Below are 23,045 nucleotides of genomic sequence, written 5' to 3'. Positions count from 1 at the left end.
AGACGGAGGCACCGAAATTGCATCAACAAGTATGAAAATTAAGTGTTTTAACTATTTTGTCTGAGTTAAGCAACTCAGGGCTCTTTCCCTCTTGACTCTGGAATTTGCCACTTCCTCTGATCAAGCCTGCTGGCCTGTTCCTGCCTTTCTACTGCAGCTTTTTGGAGCTGTAAACATCCCACTGTCTGGGATGGAAGGGAGTGATTCCCCACTCCTCTTCCCCAGAATTGATGGCCATCCTTGCTTGACTTTTCTATCAAGGACATATTTCTGGGCTCACAACATACTGAAAATGTGGCAGTAGGGGAGCAAGGGGTGTTTACAGTTAGTGCAGAGCTGGAAGCAATGACCTGATTTTATTCGGTTTGAGAAAAATCCACTCACAGAATGAGGAGTATTTATCTCATTATTGGTTTGGGATTTTTTTAATAAGAAAATGCTTGCAAAACAGGCAGGTGGTTTCTGATTTATAAGTACTGCCCCATGGAGAACCAGTGATTTCTAAGATATCAATAGTGGTGCTGTTTTCAAGCCAAGTTGGTCAAACTCAAAATACTAAGTGGCTGATCCCTGTTCCCCCCTTACTAAGGAGCTCGCTGAGCCAGCAAAGAGAAAAGTAAATTGTTTCTTACATATAATTATTTTCCTTTATAAAGTTGCAGCTGCTCCAAGTAGTCCGAAGAGCGTGGTATCTGGAATGAGTCTTCCTTCAGGTGCAGTACAGCACACGGGGAATTGGAAATACAGCATTGAAAGTGCGGGAAGTACAAGGTGCTGCAAGAAGTAAGAATGGCAGTGCATGCACATGTTGAAAGTCCCTGTTCTAGGATAACTGCTCTGGGTGAGTAATATTTACAAGCTGTGAGCCAGTCCCAAAGGGAGTTGACTTCACGAGTGTTATGGCTGTGCACAAGTTACAGAACTTTTAAAGATCAGTGAGTAGGAATGGTTATGTCTCCCCTCCATGCCCTCCCATAAAGGCCATGACATAGATGGAGGGGGAACCTGCATGCCAGGCCAGGTAGGCGAGGAAGTCACATGCACTTTGCCACACAATGGCTGGAAAGCTTATCACCAGACTGCAGTTGAAGGTGCTCCCAGAAACACTTTTTGGAGCATGTGGTACCCTAAAGAATTTTTCTCCAACTGTAATGCTATATGGGTGACTTTGCTTGTGCTCCCAAGCTGCATGCACAGGCAGGGCTGCTGCTTAGCTGGTGACAGCCATGCTTGGACAAAGGATACCCAGAGGAGGAGGATGGCTCTGTGCCACACAGGTACCCCAGAAAAGAGAGAGACAGATTCCCTTGGAGAGTGCAAGATGGGAGTACACTGGGTGAGGTTCATCAGTCCTGAGGTTCTACAGATTTTTGTGCATCTTAACTAGTTTTGTTATAAACATGAAAAGAGGAAAAATAATCTAGGCTGGAAAAGTTTTGAGTTTTTTGAAAAAGAAGTTTCAATGGAAAAGGAAGGGTTAAGCAGGGATGCCAACCAGGGATGTGTTACAGGGAAAAGTAAAATTAATTCAGTAAGGTGCTGCCTTTATTCTATCATGGGGTTCATCTTACGGCTGTTGTCTTTTCACTCCCTCGTTTTTTCAAAAGCTCCGATTTCCATGTGAGAGCCCTGGGAGGGCACCTAAGCAATTAATTTCACATGGTAAAAGCACCTTCCTCTCAAGGTTGTAAAAGCAGAAATTAGACATAACACCCTTCTAAGGCATCTTTCTCAGGGTGGAAGGAAGCAGGTGTTTAGTGTTACATTAATTTTAAACCCATAATTAGTGTAACTTGAGTCCTGGACCTCATCCAGTTTAATTCATTGTATTCCTGCAAACGAGACTCCCCTGCTGATTTTGTGTGAATGCAGCCGGCCAGATCTTCAGCTACCTAAGTCTTTCCTTAGGATGCTTGGGGTGCAGGAAACGAGGTGTCAGGGAGGTGCCATATGGATTTCTATATAGCCTCTGCAACAGAGGTGTGGCTGACACGGGCTGTGCTCCGGCTGCTTGCTGGCCATGAAAAGGGTGTTGGTGGCCCACAGGTGATAGGTATAAGAGGGAGCTGCCTTTGGCTCCTCTCACTGCTCAACGCCCTCCAAGATATAAGCTCATTAGAAGTTGCTTAATGAGCTTTTTGCTGCATGCTTTCTTCGTCCTCAATCAAATGGATCTCCTCTGGAGTGCTTACATTTGATGGTGGATTTTCCATTTCCCACTCTATCTTGTACAGCTGTGCTGGTGTGGTTGCCTCTGCTGGAATGGGAGCTATAGCTGTTGGCAGGGAGGAGGCATTGCAAGCACCTCTTATTTTATCTAGTTTGGAGAAACAAACCACCAGGATTAGCACTGAATAAAGCAAGTTGGACTGCTATAACAAATGGCATAAGGGATTGCTTTTGTTTGCCCTTTTGGAAGCAAACTGATACCACTGGGAAGTACTTTGTGTTGGAAGGTAAGAAGCACGCTGACTCAGCCTGGGGTGAGGCAGGGAAAAGGATGCAACCAATCCATACCTTGACTAGATGTTGATAACCACAGAGCTTTTGAAGTAACTGTTACTAAGCAAAGAGTGTTTTACACCTTATGTATGTGTTTCCTCTAAGGAAAGCTGCGAGGAATTACGAGGGGTACTCTGGAGGAGCAGTACCTGGCTAGGCATTGGCTGTGGTGTTGTGGCTCTGGCACTGTGGTACGAGATCACAGTCTTGTGAAGCCAGTCAGTATGGGTCAAACCTGCCTCTGGCTTTGCTAAATTGAGACTACATATGAGCTACCTGATTTAACCCTTGCTTTGTACAGCTGCTGCTTGGCAGAAAGTACCTGGGACAGGAGCAGAACTAGGGGAGAATGAGAGGACACGTGGTGGGAAAAGAATTTCTTTGTTTCAGGCAGGATTTTAGTTTATTTGAGCACTCAATTGACCAGAAAGAGACAGAAATGCCATTGTGCCAAAACCGCTTGAGAGCTCTCCCTCCTTCCGGGAGAAAGCCGTGAGGTCAAAGGGAGGGGAAATGAAGGCCTGGAGGAGTGTTTCAGAGGGAGATAGCCATGCTGGAATCTGCTGGGTCATCTGCAGTCTGACACAGCATAGAAAGTGTGAAGTGCCATGATTTACTGGATATTTACTGAGCTTGGTAGGATATCTGTTAGCCCTGTGTGAGCAATTAGTGCTGATTAGCAGTTCCCTCTGCTGGCTGAGCTAACGAAGTTATCCCTTCGGTTCTCCAGGAGTGCTTCTGCTGCTGCAAAGGTGCACTTAGGTTAAGCAGTGTGGCATCTCCACTCGTGAATTAACGACATAAGGCAGTACCACAGGGGAACTACACAATAAATAAAACCGTGGTTCACTCTGCTGCCATCGAACTCCTCTCTGGTAATAAAAAGAGCAGAGCAGCCACAGACTTTTTCTAGGAATGATTCTGACAAGCATTTCCCTCCAAGCCATTGCTGATTTTACTTTGGATTTGTTTGGCTACTGCATTATTTTGTAGGGTTTTTTGCTTTGTGTGTGTGGTACATGCTGTGTGCTGCAGCAGCTTTGAGCAATGACATAAGGCTACTCATTATTTTTTATAAAAATAGTGGTTTTGATACTCCATTTCTTAAACAGATCAAAATACTCTTGTTTTTCTTCAAGGAACAATAAAGCAGAGCACTAATTTGACTTCTACATCTCTTAGACAAAATGGAGATGTGGTGACTTACAACATCATTAACAAGTTGTGATCTGATACAGACCTCTGAAGGTTTATGTCACCCTGAAATAAGAAATTAAGCCAGATTCTCACCATCTAAGCCATCTTCCCTTCTGCCCAAATGACTCTTTCTGATGTGGTTCCTCAGGGCAGGAGAGCTCATGGCAAAGCCAGTGTCTGCTCACAGACTTAAACAACATCAGCTGCAGTCACAGCTCAGTGATCCTATGAAAACAATTTTACAGACAGATGTGCTTTTGTTACCGTTCGTGTATTTAATATTATTTTTTCCTTTTTTTTCCCCCCCCATCTTTTTTTCCCAAACATGGTCTGTGAATGAGAGGCCTCTGCTTCTCTTTACATTTTTGTCATTAATTTGCCAGGTGCTTTTAGACACATCTGCCCACTTCTGCTCTCTGGGGAGGGGGGTTAATGTTAACTCACCTCTCACAAAGTGCTTTACAAATGAACATAAAGGCTATGAAACTGTTAAGTAGCTGTTTTCACTTCCAGGGTACCTGGCCCAAGCCCAGTGTACATAGGCAGCCGAAGGCTTTCCACAAGGAGATTCCTGTGGGTTTCTGTGGAGAGCCCATCTCCCCTAGCCACCAGCCCTCACCATCCAGTCAGGAGACAGGCCTGAGGTAAAACCACTGCCTTCCTCCTCCTGACAGAGAAATCCTCCTTCACTCTGGCCCCGACTGAAAGCTGAAATATGTGCTTCCCGTGCCGTGGCTTGAGCTCCTCAGGAAAACTTCAGCTACATCCAAATTAATAACTGAACGCAAGCATCCCAGACTAAGACCGAGCTTACTGTGGGAACGACTGGATGCTGGCAGAGAGATTGGCTGCCGCAGGAGGTGAGGACGGCCAAGCCAAACAACCGCCGTCTGGTCCCATGTCCTCCTCCTCCTTGTGAGCAGCAGCTCTTCCACTGCTCACTATGAGGCCGGGATAGGGGTAACCTGGTCATTGGCCCCACTAGCCAAGGGCTGAGCCCTTTCCACACCTGGCTCTACCAGGACTTTGGGATCTAATGTGCCCCAGAGACGCAGGATACTCAATGCGCCTGGCTGCGTGTACTATAAATCGCTTTCACTTTCTTGCTCCAGCCGTGGGAATTTGCATACAAAAAACCCTATTAGGCCCCATCAAAGGATATTTAGATGGCTGGTGTTAAATAACCAGAAGCAGACGGTTTAGTTCTGAGTAGAACTTGTTTCCCACTTAAAAGTGAAACAGTGTCATAGGAAGGTTTCCCTAACCTGTTAGTAACAGTTTTACTTCTTTGCTTGCTAAGTCTTCACCACAATGTTAAAACTGAATTTTGGTAATGACAGGACGTTGAGTTTCAGGAAAGGTAAAATTTCATGCTCCTCTTTTCAGTGTTAAATATTTTTATATAAGGTGTTGAGCATTATTTATAGATGCATTGTTTCACCATTACCAAGTAAAATAAATTTGGTTTATGCTATGAATAATATTAACCAACCAGACAATAATGACAACAGAGCTTCAAACAGAATCCCTTCTCTACAAGTCCTTATCCCCTTTGTGATTCAAGATAATGGCTCCAATGAGGTAAAGACTAGGTCATAATTACTTTCAACTAACTCCTGATTCACCCAAGCTCAATCAAGGTTAGAGTCACCCCTTGTTTTATACGTTGGGCTGTTTGAACCACAATCTGTAACCCTCCCAGTTTAAATGGGCTAGGAGGCTTCACTGCAGGTGAGAAAAGCACCCAAATGGAGTGGGCACAGGTACAAATATATTCTTGATATGCATTTCCTCTCTGGCATGTACCTGTGCTTTGTGTGCCTTAGTTACAGGGGAAGTTCAGAAGTCCTTGTGTGAAAATTCAGAAGTATTGGTATGCAAATAGAGAAGTGTGACTAAATAGTCTCTCTGCTCCCACTATTTCATGTGAAAAATGCCAGTATTGACAATGCAAATGTGACATGCTCTGTATACCCTATCAAGGCTCTTCAACCCCTGACTGTGTATTTGGGGTATATGGATGCATCAAATCTAAGGTAAGAAAAGCACTTTTCCTCAATTAAACAACATTTAAATTGGTTGCTCCTTGGGAATTCCTACTGAATTAATTCTTATGCTGTAAAAGGGATTTTCAGCTCCTCAGGTTGAATGAGAGCCACCTCTGAGATGTTTTCTGTCAGAAAAAAAAGTACCCAAATGTACACAGGGTGGCTCAGGAGGAAATAAGTGGGGGAAAGCATCCTAGGAAAAGGAATTCAGCAGCAACAGCAAACCAGAGGTGGCCTAGGAGCCCACAAAGTCTAGCTGAAAACCACTGTGGAGTTTGTGGGACACTGGTAAGGGCCTTGCAGGTGTGCTCAGAATAGTTCTGTCCTATGCTAGAGACATGTAGATCTGAGCACATGAAGATGACCATGCCAGCAGGGTGATGGAGGAAGATTGGGTCTGGAAACAAGAGATGAAGGAGAGAGCAGATACGTAGGGAGATGTTTGTCTGAGAAAGATGAGAGAAGGAATTTATAATAAGGTGCTGTAATAAAGGTATTGGATTTCAGACAACAACACATGCTGTCAATAAACCTGTGTGTTTTAGAGAGAAAAGGAATGAAAATTCATTTTGAAGATCCTAAAAATGAATAAATCTTTTGGAGCAAAGCTGTATTTAATTTGGTTATAATCCACTGAATTGAGATATATTTCAACCTGACTGAAGACTCCCAAGTATGGCTCATAGAGGAAACCAGATCACTTCTGGCAGAGGGAAGAAAAACTGTCTAACTAAGTTCTCTCAGCTGGCATGTTTATTGCCAGAGATCAATGAAAACCAGAGGATAAATAAAAGCAGATTTTGAAAATGAACCAATACACATTCAGGCACCAAAAATACATTTATTTTTCTGTGTGTCTTATTTTTCTTTACTGGAGAAAACCGTATTGAAATATGTTCCATTGACAAGTGTGTATCTTATTTGCACATTTGCAAGACTGATAAACAAGTCATCCAGTGTCATGTAGGTCTCAGATTTGCTGCCCCTTCAGACCTTCTGGTTTGTGGAGACTTGGACACGGTATGTCTTTCAAGGTGGGACACAGTGTTCTGCTTTAACAGGAAGCACGTGGCCCAGCTTTAACCACATAGCAGGACTTAGATGGGAGTAAAATTACCAAGCAGCATGCTGATGATTCAATAAAAGCTTAACTGTATTTCCCCAGGGTGCCTTGGTATTTCTAAGGGAAAGAGAGAGTAAACAGTATGTTTGTATTTAATAACAGAAATACAGGGTCAAGAGCGTCCCACATAGGCTATATCGCTCCCCTTAGGCACTGTAGAAGCATCTGTGATTAGTGTCCTTGCACACATCTTCTTGTGTGCCTTTCTTTGCTTTAGATTCAAATGTACCAGAAGAGTTGAGCTTCTATCGAGTTTCTGCCACTTGACCTCTCTCCTCTGTGCTCTTTGCCCTCTTTTAAACAACACAGTATTTTGTTTCCATCCCCTGAAAAATTATTGCCATATGCTGTCCATCTTCCATCTCTCCAACTGTTCCCACCTGGCCTTCTTCCCTGATTTTGATTCTGGGCTCATTTTTCCCTTCTTTCTGCCTTTTTCTGTGCCCATGCTCTGAATAACACCATCCCTGTCCCCACCAAATTGGACAGCCCCTTGAGGTGATCTTCCTATGACCTTGCACTGTCTCCACCTTCTGAACAGCTATGGACATAAACAACACCAGGTTTTGTCTTACACTACCTTTCCTGCTTCAATGGAGTTTACTGAAGGCATGCATAAGGCTTTTATTAACTGGTTCCACTAGAGACCTTAAAGAACCCTGCTTTTCTATGGTGCTGATGAAAGAAAAGGGCTAAGGCACCAGGGTGCTGAGACCAGGGCATTGCACACAGATCAATATGATTTCATTGGTTCCGTATATTTGCCTAGTTATTGTCCACTTCATCTGGCCTTGTATATGTGCTGTGAACTCTCCATCTTTTTGTTCTGGGTTTGTGCTGTGTACAATGGGATCCACACCCTTGATTAAGATCCCAAAGACTTTCTGTAGTAAAATATTTAAAAAGAGGAAGAGTAGTTGAAACTTATCCATTACCAAGAGTTGTTATGGCTGGAGTAAGACTTTAATACAGAATTCCAGCAGGGAAGTCTTTTATTTACAGATTATTCCTGTACTTTTTGTATATAAACATGTACTTTACTGTGAATTGTTTACAATCTAAGTAGGTTTGAATCTGTATTTCCTTTAGAGAAATGGCAAATCAAGAAAAATTATGACCAATATGGAAAGGTGGAAAGGTGTTTTTGGCATACACTGTATTTGAACTAAAGCTGCTATGCAATCATACAGCTGCTAAGCTATCAAACATCCTGACTGCAAGAGAGAGAGGTCAGCATGCCTGTCCATCTATTGATCTATATTTTTTCTTTCTTTCCTAAGAACAGCACTAACTAAAGTCCTTAGATATCAGTAGAAAGGTGTAATGCAGGGGAAAAATGAGGTTGGATGAAACAAAGGCTCAATTCAGTGAAGTGTCATGATAGAAGAGAAGTCTTTCTTTTGAAAGAAAGAATCTTATCAAGACTGTCTCTTTGATTTGCCCATACTATTTGAAGCAGACTCCTGGTATTTAATGAGCTGTGGAACACAATGACAGCTATAATTTGGCTAATTGAAAGTGACAGGCAAGGATTCTTCCTCAAAGGCGGGAAAACCCTACTCATTTCTCTTAATAGTTGGTTGGCCAGTCTGGATCCTCTCATCAATACAATCTGGTGAAGTACTTCTCCAGCCGGGTCAGTGCCTGGGCCTTTTTCTGACAGTGCATCCTGGCCACGTGACAAAGTGTTGTGCAGAGACCTGTGAGGCAGCGATGCCCTGACTGACACTGCAACCCAGAGCTGGCTGGTGGAATTCTCTAAGGAGCAAGCAGTATTAGATGCTTTGGGAGGCAACAAGTCCCCACCAGCTTGTCAGTTCTGTAAATCTGCACTGTTGAGTTTTTGTTACTCTCATTACTTAGGGCAGCGGGATTATAAATGGCCTGTGTGTGTATATCTATTCCAGTGACACCATTATGTGCTTCCTTTATGCTTTTGGTGGGCACTTTATTGTCACAGCTAGTAGAAAATCATCTCATCAGTTTAATCCCACCACCTTGTCCTAGCCTACCTTCTTTCACTGCTTCCCCTCCATACACACATTCACTAATAATTTCTTTATGTTCCCATTATCTACTCACTCTAATTTAAAATTTGGTCAAAGCGGCTTTCTTTTCTTGCTTTGTCTTTGAAGCCATCATGTCAGCGAAGGAGGATTCTCATTTTGCTGAGCTAAGTCACAGTTGTGCTCAAGCCTCTGCAGTTTAACCCAGGTACTTAGCCATCTCTCAGCACATCACCTTCTACCTGCAATGTGAGATGGCAAAAAAGCCCACCTGTTCTGAGCTTTACCAGATTGCTCTTGGGAGCTTGCTGTAAGATCTTATGATGGAAGGTTTGCAGGGACATGAAATGCTTTTTTTTCTGGGTGCTGCTAATGGATTAGCACTGCAATTTTTGTAACCTGTTATGTTCACACCAGTCAGTAAACAGCATAACAAACAGCAAAGGGGAGTGGTGGTAGCCATTTTGTGTTCACATCGCACGCTTAAAATGCAAGTGAAAACTAGTGATTGAGACCAAACCACTTTGTGATCCCAGCCCTCAGTCCTGTTCAATTTTTCACCCTTCATCTCTGTGGGATATATTCATAACTTCTACCCAATTGTTCAGTTAATTTATGCTTTACTGTGATGCATATCCATCTCAGTTTGTCCTGAACACTTCTACCAGTCCCCCACATAGATGAGCAATCCTCTCAGTCCCACTGCAGCCCCACTGTGTCAAAGCAGTCCCTTCCCTGTCTGCTGGCAGATGCAAATGGTCAGTCAGAGAACATGCGATAAGTTTAACTGCGCTAGTCCAAAGGAAATGGATGCCCCTAGGAATTCATAAGCATTCATAACTTATCCAATTCAAGTAAATATGTGTCTTATAGCTCTCACAGAGCAGGATAACTTACCTGTACATTAGCACATACAAGTGCTCATATGTTAATGTCCATGCTCTTATGTGAATGTCTCCAAAAAGGGAGCCCAAGTAAAAAGCACTCTGTGTGTAACCTGGCTGCAGTCAATCCTGTTTGATTTCAAGAAAACCCACACCTACACACCATGCTATTATAAAGCTGTGTAATTATGAATTCAGGAGGTCGTCCCACAGCGTCAGTGACACCAAGTTTGTGGCTTGATACCAATAAAATTATCTTCAGAGAATTAGCATAGGAAGAAGTTCTCCCCTCTCCCCAACAAAAGTGAGGAATAAATAAGCTTTCCACTTCTTCCACTTAAGACTGGGAAGATAAGAAGCTTCTTTCCTCTCTCTCAATAGCTTTGTAGACTAAAGAACCTCATGGAGGTGAACAGAAAGGAGAACAGCAGAAAGCACCACTACAGAGAATAACTCAGGGTTTTCTTATATTACTCCACCCAGCAGCACATAAAGAAAAACTGTCTGAAAAAGTAGAAATCACCTAACCAAAAAAGTGTATTGACTGCCTTTCCTTCAGCCCTCAGGTAATATTTAACATATGAACACAGGTGCTCACACTCCGCCTTCCCCTATCTTCTTCCTGGAATCAGAAGCCCTGCCAGGTCCCTTCAGTCTCCCTAAACTCCACAAAGAATGGCCATGAGCTGTCCTGCTGAGGAGTCGCACTCCTCCCAGATCTGTGCATGCACCAGACATCACAGATCTGTCAGTGCTCTGTCCCATCACACATGAATGATACAGTGTTATATGATGCCACCACCGACATCTGTTCTGGCTAGGGCTCTGGCTCCTTCCAGCACTCTGGGGAGAGCCTCCAGTGGGGAAAAAGTCAAAGTGCCTTGGGCTCAGCTACTGAGGGCACTGCTCATCTCTTCTGCTGGAATCCTGGATTGGCGCCGGGGCTGTGCGCATCAGCTCAGCACCACCACCACGCATGGCCAGGTGCCCAAAGTGCTGACCAAAACTAGACATGCAAATTAGTAAACCCATCACCACTACCACCAGAGCTCTGTACAAAAATTCTTGTTTTCAGTATGACAAGTGACTGAAGTACCACTTTCCTTCAAAATAAAAAGGATATTGAAAATAGAGATTGAATAGTTCAAAGCATGTGTAATAGGGCATGCCCCTGCCAAATTAATTGTGAGTTTAAGTAAGCTCAGACGTGATAGCTAATTGCAATTATATCTGGGATGTCTGTTTGGTGGTCTCTGCAAAATACCAAGTTTTGACCTTGAAGAGATTCCCAGTGTAGAGCTAGCAATAGCTTTAAAGCAACTACCACCAAACCAAGCCATCAGATTTCACTCTGGACTTAGGAAACATCTTAGGTGTATTTCCATCACAGCTTAAGCTGATCTAAGTCAGAGCTGGAACAAGCACAGGTCCAGCCAGGCACTTGCTGTGCCCGGACACTGTATTTGTCTCATGATGAGAACAATTCAAAGAGCAAACCAGAAAATTAACAGACACAAAAGTGAAATTACCAAGTTGGAAAAAAAAAAATAATCCTGTAACCTTTTCCTCACTCAACTTCCTTAACTAATTTGCAATAGAGAGAGAAAAATGCCAGCAGCAGACACTGCTGTTCAGCAGCCTTACACAGCTGAGGTACGTGAACAAGTCAGACACAGGAGCAGAGCTCAAGCTTCTCTCCTGAGCACTGGAAATCACTGGCACTTTTTTTTGTCCTATGCTTTCTTCTTGACTTACTTTCCTTCACAGCCTTTCCGTTTTGTCTCCCTCAGTGTGGCTGACACCTGGCTGTTTTGCATTTTGCTTTTTCCAACTGTTCTTTGTAATTGCCTCCTGTAAATGATGCGACCTGCTTTCCTGTCAGCTACTTTTCCCTATGGTGAGGTCTGGAATTTAGAAGTTTGAAAGGCTTTTCCTTATGCTAAAACAGCATGAGCCTAAAAGGCAGCATTTCCCACCAGAAATATACGTGTCTATTATACCTATACAATAAACAGCATCTGGAATTGGCTAGTTTCGTGGACTTTGCAGGACAGGGGTTCTGATACATAAAATGGTGATACAAAGACTGGTGCAGGGTCTACTTATTTCAACTGTTCTCATTTTATTAGCTGTTCCTTGATGACATCTATGCTGGTCATCTTTATAGGATTCTTGGCATGGAAAGACACATCTATCAAACCAAACAGTGCCCAATACACTGTGGGTGTATATGCAAGCTCTGCTTGAGATTACACTCTGCATGTTCCGAGTCTCACTTATAGAACAGCAATTCTGCACCCTTATAGACACGTAAATGGGCTTTTAAGAAGACACAAGTATAATTTGTAGCCAGCCTCAAGACATTAACTTCCTCCCACCATTTGGAAATGTGTTATCAAGCTGCATTAGGTTTTGAAACAATTTTTATGCAGCAGAACAAAATTGTGTTGAGGCATCTATTGCAAGATTAAAAAAATTTCAATGTTTGTTTTTGTTCATGCCCTGGTCAGCAGTAAGAAGGCAATGCTGTAGTTTTCAGAGACCATCAAGAACTTCATCACAACAGATGCATCCCTACAAATCATTTCAGCTTTGACAAGACAACATTTTTCAATGCAAATTCATTTTGTTGGATGTTCTTGTTGGTTCCAATCACCTTGCTTCCATATTAACATCCCTTTTAAATGGCTACAGAGCAGTAAAAGGGATCTTCACATTGAATGTCAACAGGGTTAGGCAATAGGTGTTAGGAATAATTCCTAACATAATGTCCTGCTTCTGCTGTGTCCCTAATGACACAGTTTGAAAAAGGATTTATTACAAATAATATCCTTTATGAAAAGCAATACTTCTCAAGGCTGACACCATTCACTAATTCACACTGAATTAAATGCAGGATAATTTTCAAAAGCTTTGCTTTTTTCCTTTCTTTTTTTTTTTTTTTTTTTTTTAGTCAAGAGTTCTGACTGTTCTGATGATATTTAAAAGGGCAGATACTGCTTAAGGATAAATCAGTCTACTTGAGTGCCTAAATTTGTTGTCTCACATTATCTCATTGGCAAAGTTCCTAATTCACAGGGGTTTTAATCTGCAACTAACTGCACACAGTGGACCAATTCTGCCAACCTTCTTGGGCTAAAGCTTTGAGGTAGTCACAGGAGAGACAAGGCAGTGGGAAGCAAGCTATTAGATGTTGCCTTCTGGGTCTTACAGGCAACAAGCAAACCACTGCTATTCTGATGATGTTGCAAGGCAGGATAAGCATCTGTTCCCCAGATATGCTATTAAGGGCCTGCAGGTCTTTCTATTGCAAGCCAGTGTTTTTGGCCAGGACAAAACAAGAGAACTGACAGCACTAAAACATGTGCTGGGTATATCCACCCTGGCAGTGGCAATGGTGGGTGGTGCTGGGTCACTGTTTGGCTAACCAGAGGCAATGAAGTGCAGCTGAATTTCTTCTCACTTCTCTCATAATGCCCTCCTGCTTTCCTGCCTGAGGAAATCTGCCTAAGTATTAGGTCCATTCCACAAACAGGAGACAGGAAGACAAGAGACAAGGGAGGGTTGGTGCCACAGCCCGAGGCAAGCTGTGCAACTCACCCTTTGCTTCCTTCAGAGCACAGTGGCTCCCCTGTGGCTCCACTTCGCCTCCCACTGCCCCACCAGGCCTTTGCATTTTAGTTTAACTCTCAAACATTTTACAGGACTTCCAAGTAACCATTCCTACTCCTCAGCACAATTCCAGTTCACATATCCTTCTTTAATCTCTGTTCATCATTAAAGATCCCTCCCCCTAGAAACTTCCTAATTTCCCCATTCTTGTCCTCTCCAATTGCTCCCTCCAGCCATCACTTCTGAAGACAGAATTGCTGAAGAGACTGCATCCACTGGGAATGAATTCCTAAATGATGAGGCTTAACAATGTTTGTTTCAATTTCTATACCTTGAAAAAGAATGCACTAATTTCCCACTGGTCTCCCAGGAGAAGATTAAGATCAAGTAAACAATGTTTAAAAAGCATTTTGCAGATGGCAAAAGAAGTCCAAGCATTTCCAGAGATCGAGTGAGAGGAAACATCTTGTTAAGCTGCATGTCTCAAATCAGTTTCAACAATTATTTTATATTTTTTTCCTCTCTTAAGGTTACAAGCTTCTTTAAAAGAAAAAGTAATGTTCAGGTTTTTTGGCACTTGCTGTTTGAAATTCATGTCTCTGTCATATTCCTTCGGATTTTCTCCTGTGCTCATTACTATGCTCTCTAAGTGCTTAAAAAATATGAGCTCCTAGGACAGTAGAATTTTTAAATTAGTCAGAATGTGATGTTCAGAGGAATTGAGAGATCTGGGAACTCCTTGGAATTCATTAGATGCCAGATTTAAACTACACATCCAAGCTAGATTTTCGCATTTCAAAGATTACTTTTTAACATATTTAAACAGAGCGTTCAGGACTGAGGAAGGGCAATCCCCAGAGACTCTTTAAAACAGGAAATGTAGAGAAAGAAAGAATTGGGGAGAATTATGTTACAACTGGCTTTTGACACTGATTAGTAATTAAACTGGTAAAAAAATTAAACTCTTGAAATTATTTAAAATGCATGCACAGAGCATCCTTTCCCAAGGAGCTGGAGTGCCTTTTTAAGGATCCTGCAAAAGGCTGCAATGGTAATTCATTTGATTTAACTGATTTTGCCACCTTTTCTCTGGGAGGTGATAAAGCAGGTTGTCAAGACAGATAAGAGTGCTGCATTGTGGACTGTGTGCTCACAACATTTTCCAATTTGAGCCTTCTATCATCAGGGCTTTCTCATCTTCAGGCAAACTCAAAGCATTACAGATTGCAATTCTTTCAGTGTCTCAAAGTGCATCAGGCATATTAAAGATAGAGAAAGCAACATGTCCCAAAGAGAGGATTTCTTAATTACTATTTTATTCTGTATCTCATTACTTTCTAAAGGCTTTGATCAATGCTTTGGCCACTGCACAAGTACAGAGGAAGTCTCTGTCATGGCCAGGTGAGTTTATCATCAAATTTGAATGTAGAGGTATAGCATAGAAAAAAAGGAAATTCTTGAATGGGGACCAGAGGCAAACACAGTAGTCCACATTGTCCTTGAGGCAGCCTGATTTCTGCACATGGTATCTTCCCTTGCATTGGGCAATACTGGGACCTCTGCAGGAAAGACAGTGAACAACCTTGTTTGGTCAATGTTGCAAGAGCAGAGGAACGGCTGGAATAGGAAGGACCAAGAGATTTGACACAAGTCACATCGAGAAAGCATAACTTGGACCAAAACAGATTTATTAGGGGAATGGATTTCAAAGCCCATCAAAAGACTTTTGAAGCTTATTGATATACAATACCAAGTATTTAAGAAAGAAGAACAGTTGTGAATAAAATGGCCCAAAGAGAAGAAAATATGGGATAAATGCAGAAAAATCTTGAAATTGCTCAGTTGAGAAGAAGATGCTAAGAAGTTTTTTGACAGGAATGTTTTTAATTTTATTAATTAAAAACCAGCCTATTGCCAATGATTCCTCAAGTAGGCTTTTTGTTCTTCAGAGCCTGAAATGCTGCTGGGAAAGAAAGGGTAGTCCTCTTTTAAACTCTGATTGCTCTCTCAATACATGCTAGAGAAAGCTAGGCATGACTAAACTATTATTTCAAGAGTTAGAAGATGATTGTGGATGATAATTATATCCTGTTGAAAACATCCCTTGAGGTAGGGATGGAATAGGGTAATTTGTGACCCTTCCCCTGTCTTCAATTACTAATGACAGCCTGAACTGATAAAAAAAAGAACAAGGCTTTGGGCTTCAGCCACATGAAACGCCTCTCTTTGCTAAACAAATCACAAGCATCACCACTTTTACATTCAAGTTCAAGCTAAGCATGTGCTGGAGTGCCCTTGCTGAGCCAGAGTGGGAATGAGGTGAGCACGCAATCACCGCATGGGTATGGAAGATACCCCGTATTCTCCACTTAGAAATTACTCTTCCTCCTTTTGAAAAAGAAACACAGCTGCTCCTGAGCTAGGGCACCACTGCTGAAACAGCCAAACCACCCAGCCAGGGGAGAGCCTTGTGGTGGGAGACTGCAATGCCCCAGGGGGTGAGGCTGGAGCCTGGCTGAGCTGAGGGCACTGCGCTGGTAACTCCAGGCACCCAAGCTGCTGTTCAGTGCCCAGATATGCTTTAGATATTTTCTGTACCCTACTTCAACCTTACTCAGGATTTGAGATGTTGACACTAAACAGTAAACCTGATGCCTTGAACCATTAAAAAACAATAATAGCCCCAAAGTGGAGCTATTAATTTCAGTAGGAACCAGAGCTTATGTAGGTACCTTTTATCTTTTTCTTCTGTAGGAGGTATCCATTCAGCCATTCATTGAATTATTTCTTTTTTCCAGAGTAAATTTTGAGATGCTTTTCTCCTGGGACCCCAGATTGTAAGACATCCTGCTTATATGGTATAGTCCTAATATATACAGATCAGACTTAAAGAGCTTCCGTAAATGTCATTATTTCGAGGCAACCTACTCGTTCTTCAGAAGTGGAAAGCCAGAAACACCTCCAGAATGAAACACCTACACATGGAGAGATTTCCAATTCCTTCTTTTATTCCCAAGATGTTGCCAAATGGAGAACTCCTGCTTTACAAGCAGGGATTCACAGCCAAACTGAGTACTGGACACCCCCAAAGAGCAAACACAGGAAAACTGTCAAGGACATTTGAACTATGGGCACCTCAAAATAAATACATGTACTGTGGGAGAGAGCATGAGGAAAGTGAAGGTTCCTTCTTTGGTTTTTCTTATTTCCACAACCTACTTTACCGTGATTGAATGTCAGTGTGTAACACCTCCTCTGGTGAGTACTCCTGCACTGTTTTCAGGTTAATACATGCAGTGGGTACAAACAAACAGCAATAGCAATAGCTGTTTGTTTGTACCCACTGCATGCATTAATCTGAAAACAGTGCAGGAGTACTGCACTGCACACTGAGGTGTTTTGAGGATTGAGGATTTTTTACCAGTGATGTTGTGTACCCTGAGAAAATAAAGTGTTGTGGAGCCGAAGACAAACAAGAAGCAGCAGACCTCACACCTCCAGTAGCACTGGGCTGTGCAGCTGAGATGGTCATTTTTCTACCAGACCCAGTCTCATGCATAGGTTTACAACAACAACCCCCACCCCAGAGGAAGATCTCTCCTTTTGCCCTTCAGCTGGGCTTCCTGGCAAAGACCTGCAGAGTCCCAGCTTTGTCTAATTGTCTCTGGCAGTTGCAGCTACAATTCCTCTTTTGAGGGCCTCACTGGGATAATGACATAAGCCATTCTTGGCACGAGGGGGTTCCCTATCTGCAGGTGAGATGCTAAGCAAGGTTTGAGCTACGTAGAACACCACGCTCTGAGCACTGTCGGCGATTGCTTTGCACAGTGATGGTGAGAGCTGTGTGTCTAATTTGGGTAGCAGCAGATGGATCATTTAAGACAGAAAGAGACTGGCACTACCAGCAGAGCAAAGGGATAACATGTTCCTTCTGCAGCACAAATCTCACAAGTGACTCATGACTCTTCTACAGCTCATGCTGGCATCCCATGGTCTTTGTGACTGTAACTGCACATTTTAAAGGTCAGGATATAGTGCTTTCTCCCCAGTACTTTGGAATCCATACAGGTGAGGGTTTTGCTCTGAAGAACCTCCAGTGCACATGGCGGTTTCCATATGGTTTGATCAGCAGGTTGCTCTTCTCCTCCTTCTGGCCCAAGAGTAGAGATTATGAAATAATCTAGCCAATAAACCTCTCAGTTTGATTCCCGGGTGCTCGTTGCATACATAATTATCATGTTCATGACTAATATCAGGCAGGCTTGGTGGCTGAGCCACACCCACATTCCTTCTGCGAGCCCTCATTTCAGAACAGATTTCAATTAACTTTCATCAGATGTTTACGGTGGCCCAAGTCTTTTCTTCTTTGTGTAGGTGTTTATATTTCAGTGCTTTATATTTAAGGATGTAGCTCACTGCTAACTAGAACAGAAACTGGTTTGGGCATGCGCTTAAATGGTCTTCTGTCTACCGGACTTTTTTAGGTGGTATTTCCTCTGACATCAAAGCCCTGGCATTAACTGAGCTGTGTGTGCAGGCTGCTCACATTCATGAGCTAGTGAAAGCAAACGCTGATGGTTCACCCGTAACAGCCTGGAATCACAGGCATTTCACCATTGTCCTTGCCGAAACATTAGAAAGCCTGAAGCTGAATGGTGTTGAAAAGTCCATTGCTTTCTTGCCCGAAATGCAATTGTCATCTAGATTGGGTAGTAGCTTTCTGTGCAAATTTCAGTTCTGGGTACCAAGGTATCTTGGTACTGCACAATTTATACCAGCCTTAACTTAGGGGGACGCAAATCAGTGCAGGCTGTGCTCAGTGATGGTAAAATCCCACAGAGAATTTCAGTCAGTGCAAGGAAACCGCTGGCCAGAAAGAAGACCCAAAGGATATGAATATACCAGTGCTTCTGCACATTTAACTTGCCTCAAATTCTCTTGATAACTTTACAAGGAGAAAAAGAAAACAATACAGAGGGCCATGTGTTTTCACAGGCTGGAACACTGCACTGAAGTTGAAATAGCTCCCCCTATTTTAACAGCTTGGTAATGTTTCTTTTACAGGTTTCTGAGCTAGATCCAGCTGAAAATAGTAATAACTCACCTTTGACAGTTATGTAAAAGATTGCAGCCTCAGTTCAGCTTCCCTTGAAGGGGGAGCTGAAATTTGCAATCATGTTTCATAACAGTACCTTTACTGGCAAGCTTACCAAAGAGGCTTGGGATAGGTGACCTTTGCAAATGAATAACCAACAGCTTTGACTTTAGAAACAGTCTTTCATAATGAAGCTGATCCTGGGAACACACCCTTTGCTTACACTTAACTTTTTTCCCAGTAACTTTAAATCCAAAATTATGTTTAAACCACTTAAACTGTGCTTTAAATTGTATTTTTATTCCTACACTGGATGCTAACATAATTAGGACTATGGGTCATCTTCTGCATTTAACTACTCATATTGAATATAAAGTCCTAAATGTTTTTAATATGCATGTCTTCATTGCAGACATGCATATTTAAAAGTGTTTTTTTAAACATATCTTCAGTTTTCAAACATAAGCTTGCTCAACTCCTGCTGAAAAAGAGCTTGAAAGAATAAACCAGCTTGAATATTCAAAATCCAGCACATCAATAAGAATTAAAAAAACAAGTAATAACAAGTAATAACAGCCTATCAATTTGACAGGTTTTATTTTTAGTTTTATTTTTAGTGAATTTCGAGTTGTCACATTCTCAAGGATTCTTCTTCCAGATCTCAGGGCTAAAAGGTCTAACTACCTCCTATTTAACGAAAGGTAAGTTACACAAAAAATGCCAGCTGTCATGAGATAAAGGACAAATCATGAGTCAGCAAAATCATTCCAGAGCTTTATCAAGGAACTTATCTTTTCTTCCAGGTTGTTTTCTTTTGTGTGACATTTGTCTGACATTGCCTGAAATGATTTCCTTACACCTTGGGAGTTTGGCTGGGACACCTGACAATATTACTGACAGTGGATTAAACACATCTGCAAACTTTGTATAAAGAATCAATTGATCATCCTACAGTCTGGGAAAGGAGAAGAAAGGGAATAAGGAGGAGGTGGGGGAGGGGAAAAAGGGAAGAAAGGAGGAAAAGAGGATAGGAAGATTTGTTTCCTTATGTATGTATCTTCAACCCGGTAGTATAGGCATCCATGCAAAGATCCTCACTGAGGATTTGTTACAACCTTTTTTAAAAGTGAAAATACTTAGTAGCAGAGACAGTATCAACATGAAAAAAATATCCTGATATATACGAAATGTGTATATGTATATATATACACCACTCTACATGAAATATATATCTACATATCCTACAATGTCCTGATCTGATTTTTAGATGGGCCACAGATCAACTTCATTCCTGCTCTCACAAAACAATCTTACCAGATCCTTAGTAGCAGTAAAGGAACAAACAAATAGAGACTGTGAAACTGACCTTACATGTTAGTGAAAGATAAGTCAATATTAAAAAAAAAGCCAAAACCAAACAACAACAACAACAATCATTAAAACCAAAAATAAGTGTATGTTGATAGAGCTGAAGATTGCTTTGTTTGTTCCTCCCTTGGTTTCAGCACTCAGTCCAATGTCCCAGTGTTGTAGCTTTTATTTTTCTTAAGGGTTTTCCCTCCATCTAAAAGCATTGCTGGGGAAGTTTTAGGCCTGTTGAACAAAATCTTCCATGTCAATGACCTCTTTGGAAGAATTTAGGGAGAAAGGAGATTTCACTCCAAAGACACATTGAGGCTGCATCTACTTGGTGTGGCAGAAAGTACAGGGAACTGCCTCTCCAGGGCTTGTGTATGTCCTGGTGCTCTGCACAGCTCATGCATCCAAGCAGTGATGGTCACAGCCAGGTACAAAAGCTGAGCCAGAAGGCTCACAGAAGGACCTGTCCATAAGGGCATTTCTAGACTGGCAATGAAGCCTCTGTGTACTCAGGAAGCTCTGGGACTTTGGTAAACAGGGGTTATGATGTACAAATGGAAAGAGAGCAGGTGGAGAAAACTCAGAAAAGTCACTATTCCTTTTCTTGCAAATCCAGTAATGGCAACCATGGCTTGCTTGGACACAGTTTCTTGCCCTTTGTCCTGGGGTGTCAGATCAGATCCCTGCTGTACTCTAAAGAAAGCCACTTCCCAGAGAGATGGCTGCTCCTGAACCAGCAGCATCGTCTTGTTGTTCCTCTGCCTGCTCTGTGTTGCATCAGAGTTCATCTGGCTTTCAGCTCAGACAGATTACACACATACTTTTCCCTCTAAGGCTCTGTACAGTTGCTCACCCTAAGTCAGCATGACTGTGGGCCCAAGTCATTAAAGACCTATGCAAGCTATACATATTTCTAAAGGATACCAGGTTAGAAAACCTCCAGGGTGTTTGCCCTAGGCAAGATAACTTTATGGTAGCTTTTCCCATTGTACTAGCTTGTCAGTGTTTGAGCACTTCCCCTCTGTGTTCTCATTCGATTCACAGCCTGGAGTTTCACTTTCATTTCTCTTGGGCACTTAAGTTTCAGTTCTCTTTCGGCACTGCCCTTTCCCTTACTGACACCTCCCTCAGCTACTGAATTACTTGTAAACCCGCTTGGAATATCTTTATCTTCTTTTTGCTTTCTCATAACATTCCTTTTCCTTTTTTTTTCTTTCTTTCCTGACTTCACATCTTTCTCATCTGTTTTCCTCAAGTATCATAGTTTAAGCCACTAAGAAGGGAAAATTAGGAAGGGCGGAGTTAATTAGGTTCTTAAGCTTATTTGTGAAACTAGGAATCAGCTTGGGAACTGTCACCAATAGGGATGGGCTTCAAATGTTTTCTGGATGAGGAGAGTGTACGTTTAACTCTACCCTCATGAATTTGTGATTTACTTTACCTATGTGGATTTTTTAACAGACCAGCTTACCTTCTCTTTCTGCTATCCCCTTCCACTCATTCCCACAAAAATAAATTCCTTTTTCACTCTCCATGGTGTTATCTATTTGGAACTATGTCACATTTTATTTGAATCACAGATTTTTAAAGTAGGAAATGCTATTTCTAACACTTGGATCATTGTCATTCTGATCTTGCGAATTCTATTCAGACTAAGTATCTGTTCAAATTACTAAGCAGAAACCTCGAGCCTTATTTCTGTGCTTCCACAATTCCATCTTGGCACATCCCCCAAGTCACAGTAATTTTTCTTTGGGAAAAAATATAACAATAATATGAGAAGAATTGCTGTAATTCTAGAATTACTGCTTCATAATGACAACATAAGAAAATATTCTACTGTGGCATTATGATAGCTGCTTCGGCTAATGACTGCAGGGATCTGGAGTGATTCACAGGTCCAGCCCAGCCATAACTGGAAAACAGAATCAAATAAAAGAGGATAAAACAAGTTTATGAGTCTTCATGACACTTTTCTTCACCTCCCTAGTCCTGGGACCAGCAAAGTTGGGAGTCTGGGATGGAAGGGTAACGTCTGACACACGTCCCACTCTTGCTCCACTCCTGAAGATTTGGTGAGGACAGCGGCAGTCCCCCTGTGATGCCAATGAATGAGGAGAGCTGCACTGAGTCAGGGTCAAGTCCACCTGTGTCACTAGAAGAGGACTGAGCAGCCACTAGGAACTTATAAACCCAACATGAGCTACCTTCAAATTAGTAATTTAATTTTAAAAATGAAATACATATGTTCTGTACATACATAAAAATGCAGGAAATTGTACAGTCTGTAACCACCACTCAAGATTGCTCTCTCACAAATCTGAGTGATGCATACAACACTATTACAATCTGAAAGACAGTTTCTTAGATGTATAATAAAGCCGTTCATCATAGCATGATCAGCTTCTGCACAAACAGATAAGGGGCAGTCAGCTCTGGCAGTTTATACTTTGTGGTTGTAAGCAGTTCAGGGATGCTGCTCTGCAAAATTGTAATTAAAATTAATTTTATTCTTCACTGTGCTGTTAAGCAAGCCACAGGCTTGGTTCTCCTTTTACATACACCTCCTTTCTTGTAACTGTGCGGGAATCAAAGGGAAAAGCATTGCAACTTTCTGACTACTAAGAGTACTGCTTAATCTTGTAATTGTAGGCTTTTCATCGTGAAACACAACAGTTGGGAACACAATTGGGGGAATGAGAGTGCAGCAAGCCTGCTATTTCCTAACAGAGTATCCCTAAGCCATTTTGCTGTACTGTATTTTTTTCTGCAATTTTTCCTTTATTTCTCTATTGAAAAAAAAAATGGGTGAAAAGCCACGATACTGTAGCAATAGTAATTTTTAAAAACGGACATCTTACAACAGCGGAAGTTTCAACTGCACTAGAAAATAAAAATCAGAAAGGCCTGTAGCAGCCATGTTTCCACACTCAGCATTGTTCCACCACCACCACCGCCGGCACGGCACAGCTCTGGGCCAGCTCCCGCCGGCTTTGGGCAAACCCACGTGGCTCTGCACACCAGAGCCACCAGCCAGCGCACGGCCTCATCTCAGGGAAATCTTTCATCCAGGAGATAGGGAGGCTCGCTCGGACTGGTCCCAGGCGAACTGCTGACCGGTTCCCATCGGCGTGACCAATGGAACTCCGCGGGGAAACGCGAGGCCCGCTCCCGTTCCCAAAGCGGCCGCCGGTCCTCCCGGCTCCGCGCGCTCGCCGG

The 23,045-nt window shown here is 42.3% G+C and overlaps 1 long non-coding RNA gene across 1 annotated transcript; it reads left to right on the top strand.

Moving 5' to 3' along the window:
- The first annotated feature begins 1,183 nt into the window (after positions 1-1,183).
- On the top strand, positions 1,184-5,132 carry LOC117243915. The gene is made up of 2 exons (XR_004495996.1): positions 1,184-2,456; positions 4,213-5,132. It is a non-coding gene; the product is annotated as an uncharacterized LOC117243915 (long non-coding RNA).
- The last annotated feature ends 17,913 nt before the right edge of the window (positions 5,133-23,045 follow it).

The sequence above is a fragment of the Parus major genome, chromosome 2 (assembly GCF_001522545.3).
Source record: "Parus major isolate Abel chromosome 2, Parus_major1.1, whole genome shotgun sequence".
Lineage (NCBI taxonomy): Eukaryota > Metazoa > Chordata > Aves > Passeriformes > Paridae > Parus > Parus major.
This window is presented reverse-complemented; position numbering and strand designations above follow the sequence as displayed.